At 42.9% G+C, this 18,801-nt stretch overlaps 1 pseudogene; it reads left to right on the top strand.

Moving 5' to 3' along the window:
* Positions 1 to 13,241: 13,241 nt before the first annotated feature.
* LOC110311732 (ubiquitin-ribosomal protein eS31 fusion protein-like) lies at positions 13,242 to 18,503 on the top strand (annotated as a pseudogene).
* Positions 18,504 to 18,801: the final 298 nt, after the last annotated feature.

An 18,801-nucleotide genomic window follows, 5' to 3' on the forward strand; every position in this document is an offset into this window, starting at 1 on the left:
AACATGGCTAAGATCAAACATACAGGTGACAGCACATGTTAGTGAGGATGTGGAAAAAGAGGAACACTCCTCTATTGCTGGTAGGACTGCAAACTGGTACAACGACTCTGGAAATTAATATGGTGGTTCCTCAGAAAATTGGAAATAGTTCTACCTGAAGACCCAGCTATATCACTCTTGGGCATTGTCTTAGTCAGGGTTTCTATTCCTGGACAAAACACCATGACCAAGAAGCAAGTTAGGGAGGAAAGGGTTTATTCAGCTTACACTTCCACATTGCTGTTCATCACCAAAGGAAGTCAGGACTGGAACTCAAGCAGGTCAGGAAGCAAGAGCTGATGCAGAGGCCATAGAGGGATGTTACTTACTAGCTTGCTTCCCCTGGCTTGCTCAGATTGCTTTCTTATAGAACTCAAGACTACCAGCCCGGAGATGGCACCACCCACAAGGGGCCCTCCCCAGTTGATCACTAATTGAGAAAATGCCTTACAGCTGGATCTCATGGAGGCATTTTCTAACCTGATGCTCCTTTCCGTGTGATAACTACAGCTTGTGTCAAGTTAACACACAAAACCAGCCAGTACAAACATATACCCAAAAGTCGCCCCACTATACCACAGGGACACATGTTTCACTATGTTCATAGCAGCCTTATTTGTAATAGTCAGACGCTCACTCAACCGAAGAATGGATACAGACAATGTGGTTCATTTACACAATGGAATACTATTCAGCTATTAAAAATGAGGGCATCATGAATTTTGCAGGTAAATGGATAGAACTAGAAAATATCATCCTGGATGAGGTAACTCAGACCCAAAAGGACATGTATGATATGTACTCACTGATAAGTGAATATTAGCCAAAAAGTACAGAATACTAAGGATACATCCTACAGACCGTAAGAAGTGTAACAAGCAGAGATGCCCAAGTGAGGATGCTTCAATCCCACTTAGAAAGAGAAAGGAAATAGTCACCAGAGGCAGAGGGTAGGAATGACCTGGGTGGGAAAGGGGAGGGGGAAGGGAAAAAGGGAACAGGATTAGGCTTGACAGAGGGACAGGAGAGAAGCCCAGAGGGCCAGAAGAATGAATGGAGCATCGGGGGATGGGAGATGGAGGGACCCTCTAGATTGTACCAGATACCCGGAAGGTGAGAGACTAAGGACTGAAAGTGACCTTAGCCAAAAAGCCCAACATTGGAGAGAGGGAATCTCCAGTAGATAGACAAGGCGACAAGTGGAAGGACAGGGTTACTAACCGACAGTTGAAATTTCTGACCCAGAATTGTTCCTGTCTAAAAGAACTTCAGGGACAAAAATGGAGAAGAGACTGAAGGAAGAGTGGTCCCATGACCAGCTCAACTTAGGATCCATCTCATGGGGAGCAGGGGAGCACCAAGACCTAACAATATTACTGATGCTATGATGTGCATACAGACGTGAGTCTGGCATGGGTATCCTCTGAGAAGTTCTACCAGCAGCTGACTGAGACAGACACGGATACTTACACCCAATCATTGGACTAAAGTCAGGGGCCCCTATGGTTGAATTTGGGGAAGAATTGAAGAAACTGAAGGGAAGGGCGACCTCATAGGAAGACCAGCAATCTCAGCTACCCCAGGGAGCTCCCAGAGACTGAGCCACCAACCAGAAGCATAAACGGACTAGTCTGAGACAAATATAGCAGATGTCTGCCTGGTAAGCCCTCAGTGGGAGAAGGGGAAGGCCTGGTGGGGAGAGCACCCTCTCAGAGGCAAGAGGAAGGAGGGATGGGATGAGGGACTATTGGGTGGGGACCAAGGGAGGGGGCAACAACTGGAATATAAATAAAATACTAATAAAAATCAACATTTTGAGGACTTGGACAGGCAAAAGTGGGCAGCACAAGCATCGGCGCACTCTCACATACCTCTGTGAGAGACACCACAGAAGCTTTGCGGTAGAAAGACTAACTAGACCACAGTACCCAGGTCATTACAATCACTAAGTAGGCACCACACACCTCTGATGGAATGGGATATGTCTTCCCCACAGCACAGGCCCTGAGACCTTAGCACAGCTGACTCCATGGTTGAAGTACCATCAAACCATCAAACTCATCGCATAGACAGCAAAAGCCATCAAAGCCCATAGGTTTAGAGAAGTCTCTAAATGGACTGACTGTCTTGCTTTCTGGCTTCTATAGTTCTGCTCTGGACAACTGTTCTTTTTAACTGACGTATGCCAACCCAGGACATGGTCTTTGTGTTTAAAAGCTGACCCTGAGGAAGGCTTGCAGCTACACTGGGATCCCTAGCATCCAGGGTAGTAGCCGGCTGCCTAATGAAGATTTTCTGTTGGCCTAACCTGTGTCCAAGCAGTCTACTCTGGCGAACACCCAACAACAATCTCTGAAGCAGCCATCCAGGTTAAATCTTAAGAAAATATCAGGCTGCCAGGTGTAGGGGCACACACCTTTGATCCCAGTACTCAAGAGGCAGAGGCAGGCAGATTGAGGCCAGCCTGGTCCACAGAGCTACAGAGTGAGCCTCAGGGCAGCCAGGGGTACACAGAGAAACCCTGTCTCAAAATAAGTACTAAAAAAAATTGGACACATCCACATTGAGACAGGACTAATGTGCCCATGATAATTTAGATGTATATTAAAAGCAGAAGGGAAAATCAACATCACAATAATTATTTTTTAAGTTTATTTTAATTAGGTATTTTCCTCATTTACATTTCCAATGCTATCCCACAAGTCCCCCACACCCTCCCCCCCACTCCCACTTTTTGGCCCTGGCATTCCCCTGTACTGGGGCATATAAAGTTTGCATGACCAATGGGCCTCTCTTTCCAGTGATGGCCGACTAGGCCATCTTTTGATACATATGCAGCTAGAGTCAAGAGCTCCGGGGTACTGGTTAGTTCATAATGTTGTTCCACCTATAGGGTTGCAGATCCCTTTAGCTCCTTGGCTACTTTCTCTAGCTCCTCCATTGGGGGCCCTGTGATCCATCCAGTAGCTGACTGTGAACATCCACTTATGTGTTTGCTAGGCCCCGGCGTAGTCTCACAAGAGACAGCTATATCAGGATCCTTTCAGCAAAATCTTGCTAGTGCATGCAATGGTGTCAGCATTTGGAGGCTGATTATGGGATAGATCCCTGGATATGGCAGTCTCTAGATGGTCCATCCTTTTGTATCACAATAATTATTAATCCGGGTTTAGTTGTACTTATCTCTAACAACACAACATAAAAGGGATTCTATGGCTTTTTTTTTTTTTTTTTTTACTTATTTTGGTTTGTTGTTTAAGGGCCTCACTCTCTAGCTCAAGCCTTAAACTTGCAAAAATCCTCCTGCTTCTCCCTCCTCCTCTCCTCTCCCTCCTCTCCCTCCCTTCCTCCTTCCCTCATCTGTCAGCAAGGAGAGAGCTAATGCCAGGGAGGTGGTGCAAGACTTTAATCCCAGCACTCAGGAGCCAGAGGCAGGCAGAACTCTCTCTGTTGGGGATTGGTCCTAATGCTTTGTCTAATTTGGCTCCCAAAAGCCAGGCTTCCAGACACTGAGGGTCCCTGCCCCCAGCTGGCTTTGATTGGTAATAAAGAATTGCCACATAGCCAATGACTGGGCAAGGAGACAGAGGCGGGACTTTTAGATTGCTTGAGCTTGAGACAGAGGGGGAAAAAGACCACGTGTCACCATGATGGCAGGTGGGGATGGAGGGGGTGGGGCGGAATAAATGAGACTTAAGGTCCTGCAGATATGTAAGAATTAGGGTAAGTGGCCACAGGGGCCACTTCCCGATTGGGTCTGGGGTAACCGAGATGAAATATAGATTTGAAATGGTTTAACTCAGGAATGCCAAAGGGGAATGTGTGCTAGCTGCAGGGAGGTTCAGGAAGTGCCCAGTCATTGAGCTAATAAGGCATATTAAAAATATTGTGTGTGGGGGGGGGGGGTATGTGTGTCTTTCATTCGTGAATCCTGAGAGCTCTGTGGGAGCTCAATGTAGACTACCAATTCACTGCTACCGTTCCCTTCTATCTGGGTTACAGGAGTTCCAAGAAACCCAGAACTACATGAGATCCTGTGTCCAAAATAAGGGGTGGTGTGGGGAGCTCAGAGGTTAAGAATACTGCTTGCTGTTCCAGAGGACTCTTGTTTCTTTCTTTACTTTTTTGGATATTTTACTTGTTTGCATTTCAAATGTTATCCCCTTTCCAGGTTTCCCCTCTGCAAATTCCCTATCCCATCCCCCCCCCCTTACCCTGCTTCTATGAGGGTGCTCCCCCACCCACCCACCCATCCACTCCCACCTCACTGCCCTAGCATTCCTCTACACTGGGGCATCAAGCCTTCATAGGACCAAGGGCCTCCCCTCCCATTGATGCAACATAAGGCCCCTTCATCTCCTTCAGTCCTTCCCCTAACTCCTCCATTGGGGATCCAGTGCTCAGTTCAATGGTTAGCTGTGAGCACCTGGTGGGTGGCCCCATCCCTCAAGCAGGGGGCCATGCCTAACCTCTGGACAGGTTCTCCCTCCTCTTTGTGGAGTATTTCAGCTAATGTCATCCCCATGGAGTCCTGGGAGGAGGCCCTTGTTTTCCTGGCATCTGGGACTTTCTGGTTGCTACCCCAGTTCCCCATCCCCCATTGCTACACACCTCTGTTCAATTTCCTGACCCTCTGTACATCTCCACCAACACCTGATTCTGGCCTTTGTTTTCCCCTCCCGGTCTTCTCTTCCTCCCAAGTCCCTCCCACCCAGAGGACTCTGTTTCAATCCCCAGTGCCCACGTGGCAGCTCACAACTGTCTGTAACTCCAGCTCTAGGGGATCTGACGCCCTCACATAGATAAGGAATATGCCAGAGAAATTGGTGTCAGTGCATATTCCACCCACACATACACATTTTTATACCCTGTTCCTGCCAGTCAATGCAGCTGTAAGAGCGGGCCAGATCTTCAGCATCCAGCTGTAGACATTAGACATCTTAGACAAAGCTACTGAATCTTAAATGTCACTGTAACTGAACACAATGAGTTTGCATCCTTGCAAGTACAAAACCAAGATACAGAAGAGAAAGATGAACCCCTGCAGCAGGCCAGGAGAGCGCAGGAGTCCACTTCAAATCCATGCTCTTTCAGAATAAATAAAGCAGAAGGGGTTTGTTCATTCCTAAGCATGATCAGTTAAGGAGTATATTCTTAGTCATACTCAGTTTAAGGTCATAATTTAAAATAAAAGCTAGTTGACACACTTGGGGACATTCTTAGCTCACATATGTAAAAGAGGAAAGTGATGGGCAGAAACCATTCTACACATGCTTATTTGCACCATAAAAATTTAGCTGAAAATAGGGCCATAAAAATAGTTCAGTGGGGAAAAGTTCTTACCACCAAACTTGACAACCTGGGCTTCAATCCTGGAAGAAGAGAACCAACCCCGCACAAATTCTCCTCTGACCTCCACACATGTCACAGCACACACTTATTCACAAGCACACAAATAAATGCTTTTTAAAAAAAAATTTTTTTTAAATATCTCCTTGAAAATAAAGAAAAATCCTGTTTGAAGACACATTAGCTCGAGCTCCCCACCCCAAGTGACCAACTTACTTAGCTTCTAACATCCCAGCGATATCGCACTCCTCAACCTTCTCTCTGCCTGAAGGGTCTCAGGCAGGCAGCTGGCAGGGTCCTGTTGAGTCTTGAAGGAAGTGCTGGGTTGTCACAGCTGGAGAAACCTTTACAGGAAGAAGGCTGAGAACCATGAATCCCAATGAGAAGGGCGAGGCACTGAAGAGAGATGGCAGCCCCTGCTGCTGTAAAAGGAAGCACAGACGCTCTGTGTCTCTGTACCACATGGACAGGTCAAAAGGACCCTGTTTAGCAGGCAGGGATCTTGGATATCACAAAGGGAGGGGAGTCAGGAAGAGATGGTGGACCCTGACAAGTGACCACTCTAGAACTGTGGTTCTCAACCCTGTTGGTCACAACCCATTTGGGACTCAAATGACCATTTCACTGGGGTCGCCTAAGACCATTCTGCATATCAGATATTTACATTACAACTCATAACAGTAGTAAAATTACAGTTATGGAGTACCAATGAAAATAACCTTATGGTTGGGGGTTACCACAACATGAGGGACTGTATTAAAGGGTCACATTAGGAAGGTTGAGAGCTACTGGTCTAGAAGGCCAGGTATGGAGTTTATATTCTAAATGTATGTCCTTCAGATGGAGGTTCTATGTCTTTCTGGTTGAAGAAGTGAACCTCTCCTGATGCTAGAATAGGATCAGTCTTAGGAGAGAGAGCCTGTGGCAATCTAATAAAATACTTCTAGGGTGTTTATATATTGTTTTGTCAAGTATGTTAAGGCACATCAAAATATGATGTAAACCATAAATAAAATCAGTATCTTTACATTTATAATGCACATAGCCTAAAATATTCCCTAGGACTTAATGTCCCAAAGAACCTGGGTTAAACATAAATAAACTGACCACTGTGAAGGATCTATGCCCCAGTATAGGAGACTACCAGGGCCAGGAAGCAGGAGTGGGTGGGTTGGTAAGCAGGGGAGATGGGGAAGGATAGGGGATTTCCGGGGGAAACTAGTAAAGGGGATAACATTTGAAATGTAAATAAAGAAAATATATAATAAAAATGAAAGAGCCGGGCGGTGGTGGCGCACACCTTTAATCCCAGCACTCAGGAGATAGAGGCAGGCAGATTTCTGAGTTCAGTTTGAGGTCAGCCTGGTCTACAAAGTGAGTTCCAGGACAGCCAGAAATCCCCTATCCTTCCCCCTGGTATGCTATGCTTCCTGGCCCTGGTAGTCTCCTATACTGGGGCATAGAACCTTCACAGTGGTCAGTTTATTTATGTTTAACCCAGGTTCTCTGGGACATTAAGTCCTAGGGAATATTTTAGGCTACGTGCATTATAAATGTAAAGATACTGATTTGACTTCTAGTTCTTGAGTCCTCTTTACTCTTGTATTATTAATCAAATAAGCCATACCTTATAATATAAGAAGGATGTGTTTGTAGTTAGAAAAATTAAATAAGGACCTGTCCAAATTATGTTGGGCCAATCCTAAAGGAACTCTGAGTTTTCATTTTTTTGAGTATTTCTAATCACCTAGTACATGGGAGACGTTAAATTCTAGGTTTATTGTGTTTTATTTGTGTGTTTATTTTGTTTTGGAAATAAGAGTTTTGTGTAGCCCAGGCTAGCCTGGACTTCCTATATAGCTGATGACCTCAAACTTCTGATTCTGTGAGCTGGAATTACAGGCATGCATACTTATGCTCCAGTTTAAGTGCGAGTAGAGACTGAATTTAGGCCTTTGTACATGCTAAGTGAGCGCCCTACCATTGAGCTACAATCCCAAGCCCAGGTGATTCCATTTTATTTCCAACTTAGCTTTGGCATCAGTTTAGTACCTTAGAGCTAGTTTTTCCTGGAAAGACATTTTAATCAGCCATCTGAGCTCATGTTCCATTTTCGAGCATCCACTATGCAGTCAGAACAACAGTTCCAAATTTTAACCAACTGTCATAAGCTTAGCAAGCACAGCTTAGCAAAGGTAATCCTTTTTTTTTTTAAGATTTATTTTTAAGAGCCATGGTGACACACACCTTTAATTCTAGCACTAGGAAGGTAGGGACAGGCAGATCTCTGTGAGTTCAAGGTCAGTCTGGTCTACAGAGTGAGTTCCAGGACAGCCAGGGCTACACAGAGAAACTTGTGGTATGGTCCCCATAGATTCGTGTGTCTAAATGCTTGGCCATAGGGAGTGATGCTATTAGGAGGCAACGTCTTATTGGAAAAGGTATGGCCTTGTTAAAGGAAACAGATACAGCTTCAGATCATTATACAGAACTCTCAGCTCCTCCAGCACCGTGCAGGTCTGCCTGCACAGTGCCATACGTCCCACAATGATGTAATGTACTGAACCTCTGAAACTGTAAGCCAGTCCAAATTAAATGCTAGCTCTTATAAGAACTGCCTTGGTCATGATGTCTCTTCACAGTAATGGAAACCCTAAGACACCTGTCTCCAAAATAAAAAAGATTTATTTTTTTTTAAAGATTATTTATTTGCTTTATGTATGTGAGTACACTGTAGCTGTACAGATGGTTGTGAGCCTTCATGTTGTTGTTGGGAATTGGATTTTAGGACCTCTGCTCACTCTGGTCAACTCTGCTCGTTCAGCCCCTGCTCTCTCTGGCCCAAAGATTTATTTATTATTATACATAAATACACTGTAGCTGTCCTCAGATGCACCAGAAGAGGGCGTCAGATCTCATTACGGGTGGTTGTGAGCCACCATGTGGTTGCTGGGATTTGAACCTAGGACCTTCGGAAGAGCAGTCAGTGTTCTTACCCACTGAGCCATCTCGCCAGCCCCCAGATTTATTTTTATCTATGTGTATGTGTGAGTGCAGATATTTTAAAGGACAGAAAAAGGTGTCAGATCCCTAGGAGCTGGAGCTACAGCTAATAGTGAATGGCCTAATATGGCTGCTAGGAAAGAACCTTGGGTCCTCTGCCAGAGCAGCAAGTACTCTAAACCAATGGCCATCTATCCACCCCTAAGGTGGCCTACAAGTAGCCCTTCCAGCTTTCCTTTTTTTTTTTGTTTTTTTTTGTTTTTTTTGTTTTTTCTAGACAGGGTTTCTCTGTATAGCCCTGGCTGTCCTGGAACTCACTCTATAGACCAGGCTGGCCTCGAACTCAGAAATCCGCCTGCCTCTGCCTCCCAAGTGCTGGGATTAAAGGCGTGCACGACCACGCCCGGCTCCTTCCAGCTGTTTGAATGACTGGTTTTTGTTTTTGTGTTGTACTGTGTATAACTTCCATCTTATTTCTAGCATTTGGGAAATCAGTTACCTTGAAATAAATGCAGGCCCATTGCCATTTTAGGTAGACAAGAAAAACTTAAACTTTGTGATTATTTTCTTTTAGTTACTTGAACCCTTTTGGCAGGTGGATAGTTTGCCTATAATCCATTCCCCCTGAAACAGGAAACATTATAAACAGGGATTCCATGCTTCCATTTTTTGAGCTGAAATTCTGGAGGTCAGGGAGAGCCTTTTGCTAAGACTAATATAATCAGCCCATGTGGACTGTTAATTGTGCAATTGCTCTGGTTTACCAACTAGACATTCTGTCCTTCATTAGAGATGAACACCTTTTTAAATCTAAGTTTGTCCCGCCGATGAGTTCTGAGCAGTCCTGGGTTAGAGAGGCAGGTGTGCCACAGGCTATAAAGGCTATGTCTGCTGAGCTTTGAAGTCTGATGGAGCCACCTGAGCTGAGCTGAGCTGAGCTGAGCTACTTTTGTCAGTAACCTTTTGTCTTCAGAACCTAAGAGTCTGGTATAGCACCCAGACTGCCAGTAATTCAAATGGGGCACTCAGAAACATCCAGAATTGTCTTAAAACCCATGAATTTACTTCTGAAGTCATTTGCTCTCCTAATACAAGCCTGGTATCCCCATAAGTTATATTCTCTCTTGAACAGAGTGCCCTCCTTAGCAGTCAACACAGAGAAGGTGGTATTGTTACAAAGTAAAGCACCATTTACTGTTTAGTTTTATCTATGGAAATCCAAGGTTCTTCAGAAGGAGTTTAGAAGTAGTTTAGTTTAGATTGTGCTAAAGGGAACCAAATAAGAGTCACTTAGCCTCAACAAGAAAATGAATTTGCCCCACATCCTCCATTAATGAGAATGGTTTGGACACACCCTCCTCTCCGTCTCTTTGTCTTGTAGCATGCACACTAGCTTTACTGATGACTGATAGGTCCAGGGACACTCACCCAAAATGGCTTCTTTTGCAGAACCTGGAGAGGAATGGAGACTGCTGATAAGACAGCTCATTCCTTTACCTTCCTCTTCATGAATAACTCTGTTGTTGAAATCCTTAAAGGTAATCTCTTCCAAATGAGAATAATTACTCTCTGAATCTACAGTCAGTTTTTGAGTGGTTTATTTTTTGGCAAGAGAACAAGGTATCAGGAGCATACTGAGATATGAAGCCAGTTTTCAGGGCTATCTAGTTACTGATGGCTCTGAACTGCCATGTGGGTGCTGGGAACTGAACATAGGTCTTCTGCAAGATCAGCAAGTGCTCTTAACCAATGAGCCATCTCTCCAGCCCCTTCTATCTTTATTTGCTTACTATCTATCTATCTATCTATCTAAGAACTCCCTCTGTAGATCAGGCCAGCCTCAAACTCACAGAGATCTGTCTGCCCCTGCCAAGCACTGGGATTAAAGGTGTGCACTACCACCACTTGGACTATATTATTATCTTATTATGATCTATAAGTAATTTTATCTGGACCTGGTGAGAGGGTAGAGTGGATAAAGGGATTGCTGTAAAGGCCTGAGGACCTGAGTTTGATCCCTGGAACCCACATAAAGGTGAAAGGAAAGAACTGACTCTATAAAGTTATCTTGTGATTTCCACACATTTAATGTTGCACATAGATGCCCACACACAGACATTACACAATGATGATGATCATAGTCATTATAGTTATTTTAAAATAATTTTTAATAAATATATTCATATAATTAGAACTTTTTATATTTTCCTATTACCTATTGATTCCTTTTCTGTCTTTTTATTTCTTGTGTGTCTGTGTATGGGTATGTAAGTTTATACATCCAGGCATCAATAATGAGTATATTTCTTAATAGCTTGCCACCTTTTTGTTTTATCTTGAGACAGTATCTCTTATATAGCTCCAGCTTGCCTGGAACTTACTATGTAAACCAGGCTGGCCTAGAACTCACAGAGATCTACCTACCTCTGCCTCCCAAGTGCTGGGATTAAAGGTAAGAACCATTATGCCTGCTCCAGTTTAGTTTTGAGATATGATCTTTCACTGAACCAACAGCTCAGCAATCTAGCTAGACTCCCAGGGATCCTCCTGTTCTTATCTTCCTGATGAGACACTGTGGTTATACACACAAGCTGCTCTGCCAGGCACTTTTTTCTGAGAGCTGTGGGTTCCAAGTCAGGTCTTGCTTGTCCAGCAATCACTTCTCCCACTGAGCTTTCCTTTCCCAGCCTCATTTCTTTTCTTCTAGTCTACATTTTCAAACACTAAGGAAATCTCCAAATTAAAACAAAAATAGTTTTCTAGTAAACAACACTAACAGAACATATTACCCATATTAAAGATTTTATTCTATTCTATTATGTGTATGTGTGCACATGTGAGTGCAAGTGGATCCCATACAAGGGCATCCGATTCTCTGGAGCTAGAGTTACAAGAGATTGTAAGCTGTCTGTTGTGAGTGCTGGACCAACTCAAGTCCTTGACAAGAGCTGTATGTGCTTATAACCATGAAGCCATTTATCTGGCTTTTACATATGTATTTGAGACAGGATCTTGCTATCTCAGCTTGGACTTAAGCTTATTACCTCCACCTCCCAAGTGCCAGGAATACAGGAGTCAGCATGCATCTGGTTTACACAGAGCTGATTTACCAGTGTTTGTGTGCTAGGCAAACACTACTGACCGAGCTAGATACGTCCTAAGTCCCATACTTTGTATTTCCTCATTTTAAAAGTTTGTATATGGAATTACCAAGTTAATTTAAACATTCTGGCAGCCATAGTTTGCATTTAAGACCCAAGAAGAGTGCCAGGCATAGTGTATGTGTGTTTAATTCCAGTAGTTGGAAAGCAAGAGGCAGACAGATCTCTGAGTTCCAATCCAGCTTGGTCTACATTATAGCAAGTTTCAGGCCAGCTGAAGGTATATAGAGAGACCCTACTGATGAAAAAAGAAGAGGAGGAGGAGGAAGGTGAAGGAGAGGAGAGAGAGAAGATGTACCTGCTATATATCTAATCTATAATAGGTCATACTTGTTGATAGCCTCAAGTATAATTTATTCCTTTTATAGCATAAAAAGCTAAATACTTTTACTGCTGTTCTGGGATGCTGGCTGTGTTGAGCTATTGTAGCGTCAGAACAAGAGTGTTATTGTTGAAGAGAGTAGGAACAAGACCACTGTTACCTCTGAGCAGAAACTCCATGTCATCAAGAATTGACCATAACAGACTAGTTCAGTTTGTCTTGGATCACAGAGACATAGCCATAGAGAATCTCATACTTTAATAGCAGACCCATAACATAACCCATGACATTCTACATAGGCAGTCCCAATAAGAAATAACTCACACTATGAAATGTTGGAAGCCGACTCCTAGCAGAAAGTGGCTATCATCTCTGCAGCCATCTCGGGCTATTTACATACAGGTGGTACTTTTCCACCCTGATGAGAGACTTGTTTTCTTTTTTTTTTTTTGTTTTGTTTTGTTTTTCGAGACAGGGTTTCTCTGTGTAGCCCTGGCTGTCCTGGCACTCACTTTGTAGACCAGGCTGGCCTCGAACTCAGAAATCCGCCTGCCTCTGCCTCCCGAGTGCTGGGATTAAAGGCGTGCGCCACCACGCCCGGCTGCTGAGACTTGTTTTCTAACATGATGTTTTTGCAAGAAGCTCACCACAGCTGAACACACTCTGATAACATCTTGTTTTTCTCCTATACATTCTGGACTTGTGGTTAAGTGTCTCCAGCTGCACTCCCTAGCAAGTGCATATATACACATAGTTGCCTTTTGATAAATGAGACTTGAGATTTGAGACTGTCTTGTCTCCATTCTTCGTGTCTCTTGCTCCTCAGTCTCTACTCTCTCTCTCTCTCTCTCTCTCTCTCTCTCTCTCTCTCTCTCGCCAATTCTGTTGACTGACCCACAGACCAGGTCAGTGAAACTCATCCCTCCTCTTCCTCCTCCTTTCCCTCCTCCTCCTTTCTCTTCCTCCACTTCCCCCTCCTCCTCAGCCTCCTCTCCCTCCTCCTCCTTCTTTTGAGACTAGGTCTCATACCGTCCAGACTGGCCTTAATCTCACTCTGTAGCCAAGAATGATCTACCTCTTCTGAGTGCTGGAATTATAGGCATAAACCACCATGACTGGTTTAGGATTGTCTTAGAATAAAATTGCTTATGATTTATTTATTATTGGTTAATGTTTGACTTGCATACCTATTTTATACATCTATATGGTTGGAGTTGTGTAAAAATATTCTTGATGAAAGTGGGTTATAAGTATAAAAGTTTAAGAAACCCTAATCTGAGGCCAGAATTATTCTGATACTAAAGTTATATTTTAAAAATATCTTGCTTCCTTTCTGATCCGCCATCGTTGGTGGAGCCACTGCCACAATGCAGATTTTTGTGAAGACCCTTATGGGGAAGACCATCACGCTCGAGGTTAAACCCCTGGACACCATAGAAAATGTAAAGGCCAAGATCCAGGTTAAGGAGGACTTGCTCCTGATCACCAGAGGCTGGTCTTTGCTGGTAAGCAGCTGGAAGATGGCCGGACTTTGTCTGACTACAACATTCAAAGGGAGTCCACCCTTCATCTGGTGTTGAGCCTTCAGGGTGGTGCTAAGATGTGGCCTCCCTTCCCCCAGCCTGGAACCTGCCTGCTCAAGGGTGGAGCTACGGCTCATTCGTCCTGCCATGCCTACCTACTGCTGGAACCTGCCTTTGCCGTCTGGAGGCACACACGTGTTTGTCCTGCTACTGGACCCCGAGTTACTTGGCGGGAAATTGGGTTCCCTCCCCCTTCCTTTATTAACTGAGTGTCTGGAATTAATAAAATTGAGTCTTGATCAGAATGTTGTCTAGACTCCATTGTTTCTTCCGCCCCGTCTAGTTTCCTCTCTTTCAGCCTGAACTGCCTTTCTCATTGAACCGTTCGTGTTGTGGACCGCGGGCGGGCCGCAACAGTTGGCGCCAGAACTGGGACCTGAAGAATGGCAGAGGGATGTTAAGAGAAACGACTGCTGTGTGGAGCTCCACAAGAAAGGAAAGAATCTTCGTATCGGAGGAGCATCGGAGCAACGGACAGGTACACATGCTAGCGCTAGCCTAAAAAAATTTCAGTTTTGTAAAGTGTTGCTGAGGATGCGGTAGGATACGAATCAAGTTTGAAGCAGTGCTGACCCAACACTGTTTCTGCTTGGGGTCAGCAGTTCGTTAATCGGAACTAGATACAGAGACAGGCGGTGTGCCGCAGCTTTTTAGAAAGCTGCTTAGGTGGAAGAAGGAAGGGTTCAAAGTCAGAAATCTTTTAGATAAGATAGATAGCTGTTGTCCATGGTTCAAAGAAGAAGAAACGATAGATTGTGGAACCTGGGAGAAAGTTGGTGAGGCCCTGAAGCGAGTTAGAATTTGAGATTAAGCTTCAGAGGCTGAGTCTCTTAAGATATTTCTAGTTTAGATAATGATTAATGTGGTTCCTATCCTAAATAGTAAAATTTAAGATAAGATATAAAACAATGCCTCTTTATTAAAGCGTTAAAGCTTGCTTTAATAGGTATTCATAGGTATTAATTGATATCCAAACTTCGTAATATGATAGTAATGCTTCTAATATTGATTTTAACAGTGATAAATTGTTTTAAACATAGGTTTTGCTTTCCCAAAGTTGTAGGTATTATCCTAACCTTGCACAAAAACTTAAAAATTATGGTTAAAACTGCCATTGTTCCATTGACTGCAGCTTGCAGTTTGATTGCAAATTTAAGATTAATGCTCAGATTAAAAAGTATTTTACCTTTGAGTCAATACAGGGCTCTGGGCAGTCCCAGAGCGGCTTGTGGCCCTTTCTTTTGTTTTGCAAACAATGCCTAAAAAAGTTTTTCCCTGTGTTCAAGAAAATTTCTTTTTAACAGTGTTACAGATCTATTCAGATGTTTAAAATAATGCTTAAATTCAAAGATTTTTGCTTCTAGTAAACTGGTAATCACTAGAAAATTTTGCCTCTATGTATGGCTAATATAGCTTTACATTATGTAAGAAAAATGTTTATTGTTTCTGCTTCTTTACAAGAAGCCAAAAGTTTTAATCTTTCAGTATATATTGTTTCCTAAGTGAAAAGTATTTTATTAACTAATGCTTCTCAAGGGAAGTTTACCTTAAATCCTTGCTCTCACCCAAAAGATTCAGAGACAGTATCCTTTTATTATTTAGTGTTTTAGTTTACTACAAAAGGTTTTACAAAAAATAAAGAAAGCTTTTATAATTGGTGTTAATTGGTAATTAAAAATTAGTTGTGCCCAAGACAATTCTTTGGCCAGAAAAAACATTATTGTAAAGTCATTTTTCTCATCCTCCCAGCCGATCGTTAGCCCACGTGGGCCCAACTAGCTGCTGTGGAGCGGAGTCTTAAGACACAGTTGCCCCTATTCCAGCACAAATAATCTGGTTGTGTGCTGTAGATGGTGTTTTAAAATGCTGAACAATCAAACCTTAATTTATATATTAATAGTCAACGCTATATCTCTGAGCTCATAATTACTTAAAATTGTTCGTCCCTCAGATACTATTAATTCTCAAATTTACAATTGCTTATACATATTTCTAGTTAATAAATAAATAAATTATGCACGTGTGACTCTTAATAACTTTTCAAGCTTTCTAGTTACAACCGTTCCTTAAGAAAAATGATTGAAAGTGCAATCAGTCACTGCCCCTTTACAGCCAAATATTTAAAATGTTTTGTCCAAAAAGTTATTAATTCAAAAGGTTAGATATTGTAAAATTTTAAACTTTAACCTCTTAAAAGACAAAAGAGAGAAATTGTATCCCCATATATACTATTTAGTGCATTTCCATGCACACTATTTAAAACATACCTTTATTTTCAAAATTTGAGATTAAAATGTCAAATTTAATAAATGCTTTTTAGTATCTTAAAAGGGTCTACTTATTGGCTTATAGACTGATCCTAAAACAGCTACCTTATTAGGAAAGAGAAAAACAGGTTCTCTCCACAGAACTCTACAGAAGCATATTGGTAATTCGTGTGCTGAGCTGACAGGTAAGTTAACTCAGTGTCCTGATTAAAAGGACTAAAAGATTAAATTCATGTTTTAGATCCATCCTTACTTGTCATTTTTCCAGTTTAGACTAGCTTCTAGCCTTTTAACTTTATGGCAATAGTACATCAGAGACTGTATATTCAGACTTAGTAAAATTAGTCATTTAATAGAGTCATAATGATTTTTCACTCTTCTTCAGTGTGACCAGCCATTCTAACTCAATCTTAGACTGGTCTAATATTCAGTTCAATTATTAGAGATTCCTATATTCTAAATTTCCTAGCAAAGTTAATTCAGAGCATTTCCCCCAAGGTCACCAAAGGCTCATCTTGCCTTATTTGTCCTAAACTTTCTGCAAACTGACATTAAAGGTCAGTCTGCAGCAAAACGCCACTGGCACCCAGTTACTTCTAATTCTTATGCATTGGTAAAATAGAAGGACGCCCTGACTAATAAATGGAAGGGTCCAGATCCAGTTCTAATCTGGGGAAAGGGCTCAGTTTGTGTTTTTTCGAGAAATTAATTAGTCAGATGAACGCACATTCCAAATCTTATAAGTATATCACCTTGAGGACTAAAATTCCTCTTTTGCTTAAAATTCAGCTGGAAACTGAAGCTCCTAAAAAAAGCTGTTTTCCTGCTACTCTCTGAGCCGGCTCCCCCACAGGAGGCTGGAGACTAGCCTTAGCTTTACAATTTGCATCTAAATAAAGTACCTTGACTTCTCCGAACAGAAAATTTACATTGCTACACTCTCATTGTTTAGAATTCTTCCTTCTCTCAAGCAGGTCAATCTACATTCTCCAGTTCTCCGCCCCTACGAGCAAACAGGTGGTATTGCTAATCTCCCTTCCAGGGACATCCCAGCATGTGGCTTTTCAGTCTAGAGAAGATTTAGATTTAACAGGAGAGCTAGGGAAGTAGAAATTTCATATATATTTACAAAGATTAGTTCTTATTTTGATAGATATAGGCTTAGTCCCTTAGCTGGCCTCTGGCTTTTCACCCTTGCTGTTACTGCAAGGTGTCCTTAGTTCCTCAGGCTACTGGGAATAACAGGGATGAAGAGGAAAGACTTTCAGCTCCTATTTTAACCAAAATTAACGGTGTTAATACTGACATAATTCTTGTCTAGGCCTTGCTAAATCTGAGGTTGACAAGTCTCATATAGAGACCTCGCAATAACTCAGAATTGCGCTACTGATTCATAATCATATGAATACGGTATGGGTACCGCTTGGCGCAGGAGATCACTGCGGAGGGAAGGTCCAGTTTGACCGTTTCTGAGTTCCCTGTGTGACACACCTGATTTGAAGGAGGTTGGTATCCGATTCCAGCAAAAAACCAAAAATACTTAAGGCTCTGCCTCCCCTCCCCAAAAGATACCAAGAGCCACAGATGTGAGTTGTTACAATGCTCACGGGAGGAATCAGGCCAATGTCCACCCAAGTCAAGGTTAAAGGCCCACTCATCTACGGATGAGAAAATCATTTGATCACCTCTGTTAAGCATTGCCTATTTAAACTTAATTAATAGGGGGGAGAGAGGTTGGAGACCTTGCTGTTGTAAGAGCAGGCCCTTCACTGCCTCCCACCCAAAAAATAATAAAAAAGCCAATTGGCCTTGTACTAGGAGCCAGCCAGTCTTAACCCCTTCTCCCTGTCCCCCTGCCTTTCACCCAAAATTGTGGATAATTATCAGCTCAGTGTTATTCCAAAAATCGTTTAGTTAAACTCAGCCAGGGTTTCAACGCCCTACTTAAAATGCAAACAGGTAGCTACCTATTCAGCACTAATTAGCATTATAAAGTCAGAGCCTACAGCCCAGCGCTGCTATTCAGTCAGTGCCTTAAAGACAGTCTTAGCCAGATACAGTTTACCATTAGAAAAGTTAGGGAACCCCATGGAAACAAGTTTTTTCTTTAGCCCTAGGAACTCAGGCAGAACTATTGAACATAGATAATTTTTCTGCCACAGGCCACCCCCTTTTTATTTTTGTTTTGTTATCTAATGGGGGGAAATGTGGCCTCCCTTCCCCCAGCCTGGAACCTGCCTGCTCAAGGGTGGAGCTACCGGCTCATTCGTCCTGCCACGCCTACCTACTGCTGGAACCTGCCTTTGCCGTCTGGAGGCACACACGTGTTCGTCCTGCTACTGGACCCCGAGTTACTTGGCGGGAAATTGGGTTCCCTCCCCCTTCCTTTATTAACTGAGTGTCTGGAATTAATAAAATTGAGTCTTGATCAGAATGTTGTCTAGACTCCATTGTTTCTTCCGCCCCGTCTAGTTTCCTCTCTTTCAGCCTGAACTGCCTTTCTCAGTGAACCGTTCGTGTTGTGGACCGCGGGCGGGCCGCAACACTAAGAAAAGGAAGAAGACGTCTTACACCACTCCCAAGAAGAACAAGCATAAGAGGAAGAAGGTTAAGTTGGCTCTGCTGAAAGGTGGATGAAAATGGCCAATTAGTTGGCCTCATCCAAAGTGTCCTTCTGATGAGCGTGGTGCTGGAGTTTTCACAGGAAGCCACTTTGACAGGCACTGCTGTGGCAAGTGTTGTCTGACTTGACTGCTTCAACAAACCAGAAGACAAGTAGCTGTGTATGCGTTAATAAAAATAAGGAACTGAAAAAAAAACTTAAAAAACAACTATATGTCAATCAATATCCCTTACAAGGGGCTGGGGATACCAATTGATGGAGTATTTGTTTAGGGTGCACAAAACTCTGCATTCATTCAAAACCCAGCCACTGTTGTACCCCTTGTAATTCCAGCACTGGTAAAACAGAGGCAAGATCAGTAGTGAAAAGTCATCCTCAGCTATGTATCTAGTTCAAGGCCAGCCTGGGCTACATGAGACTCTGTGTCAAAGAAAAACAAACCCCACATATATGT

Source organism: Mus caroli, unplaced genomic scaffold (genome assembly GCF_978045245.1).
Source record: "Mus caroli unplaced genomic scaffold, Mus_caroli_1 scaffold_17, whole genome shotgun sequence".
NCBI lineage: Eukaryota > Metazoa > Chordata > Mammalia > Rodentia > Muridae > Mus > Mus caroli.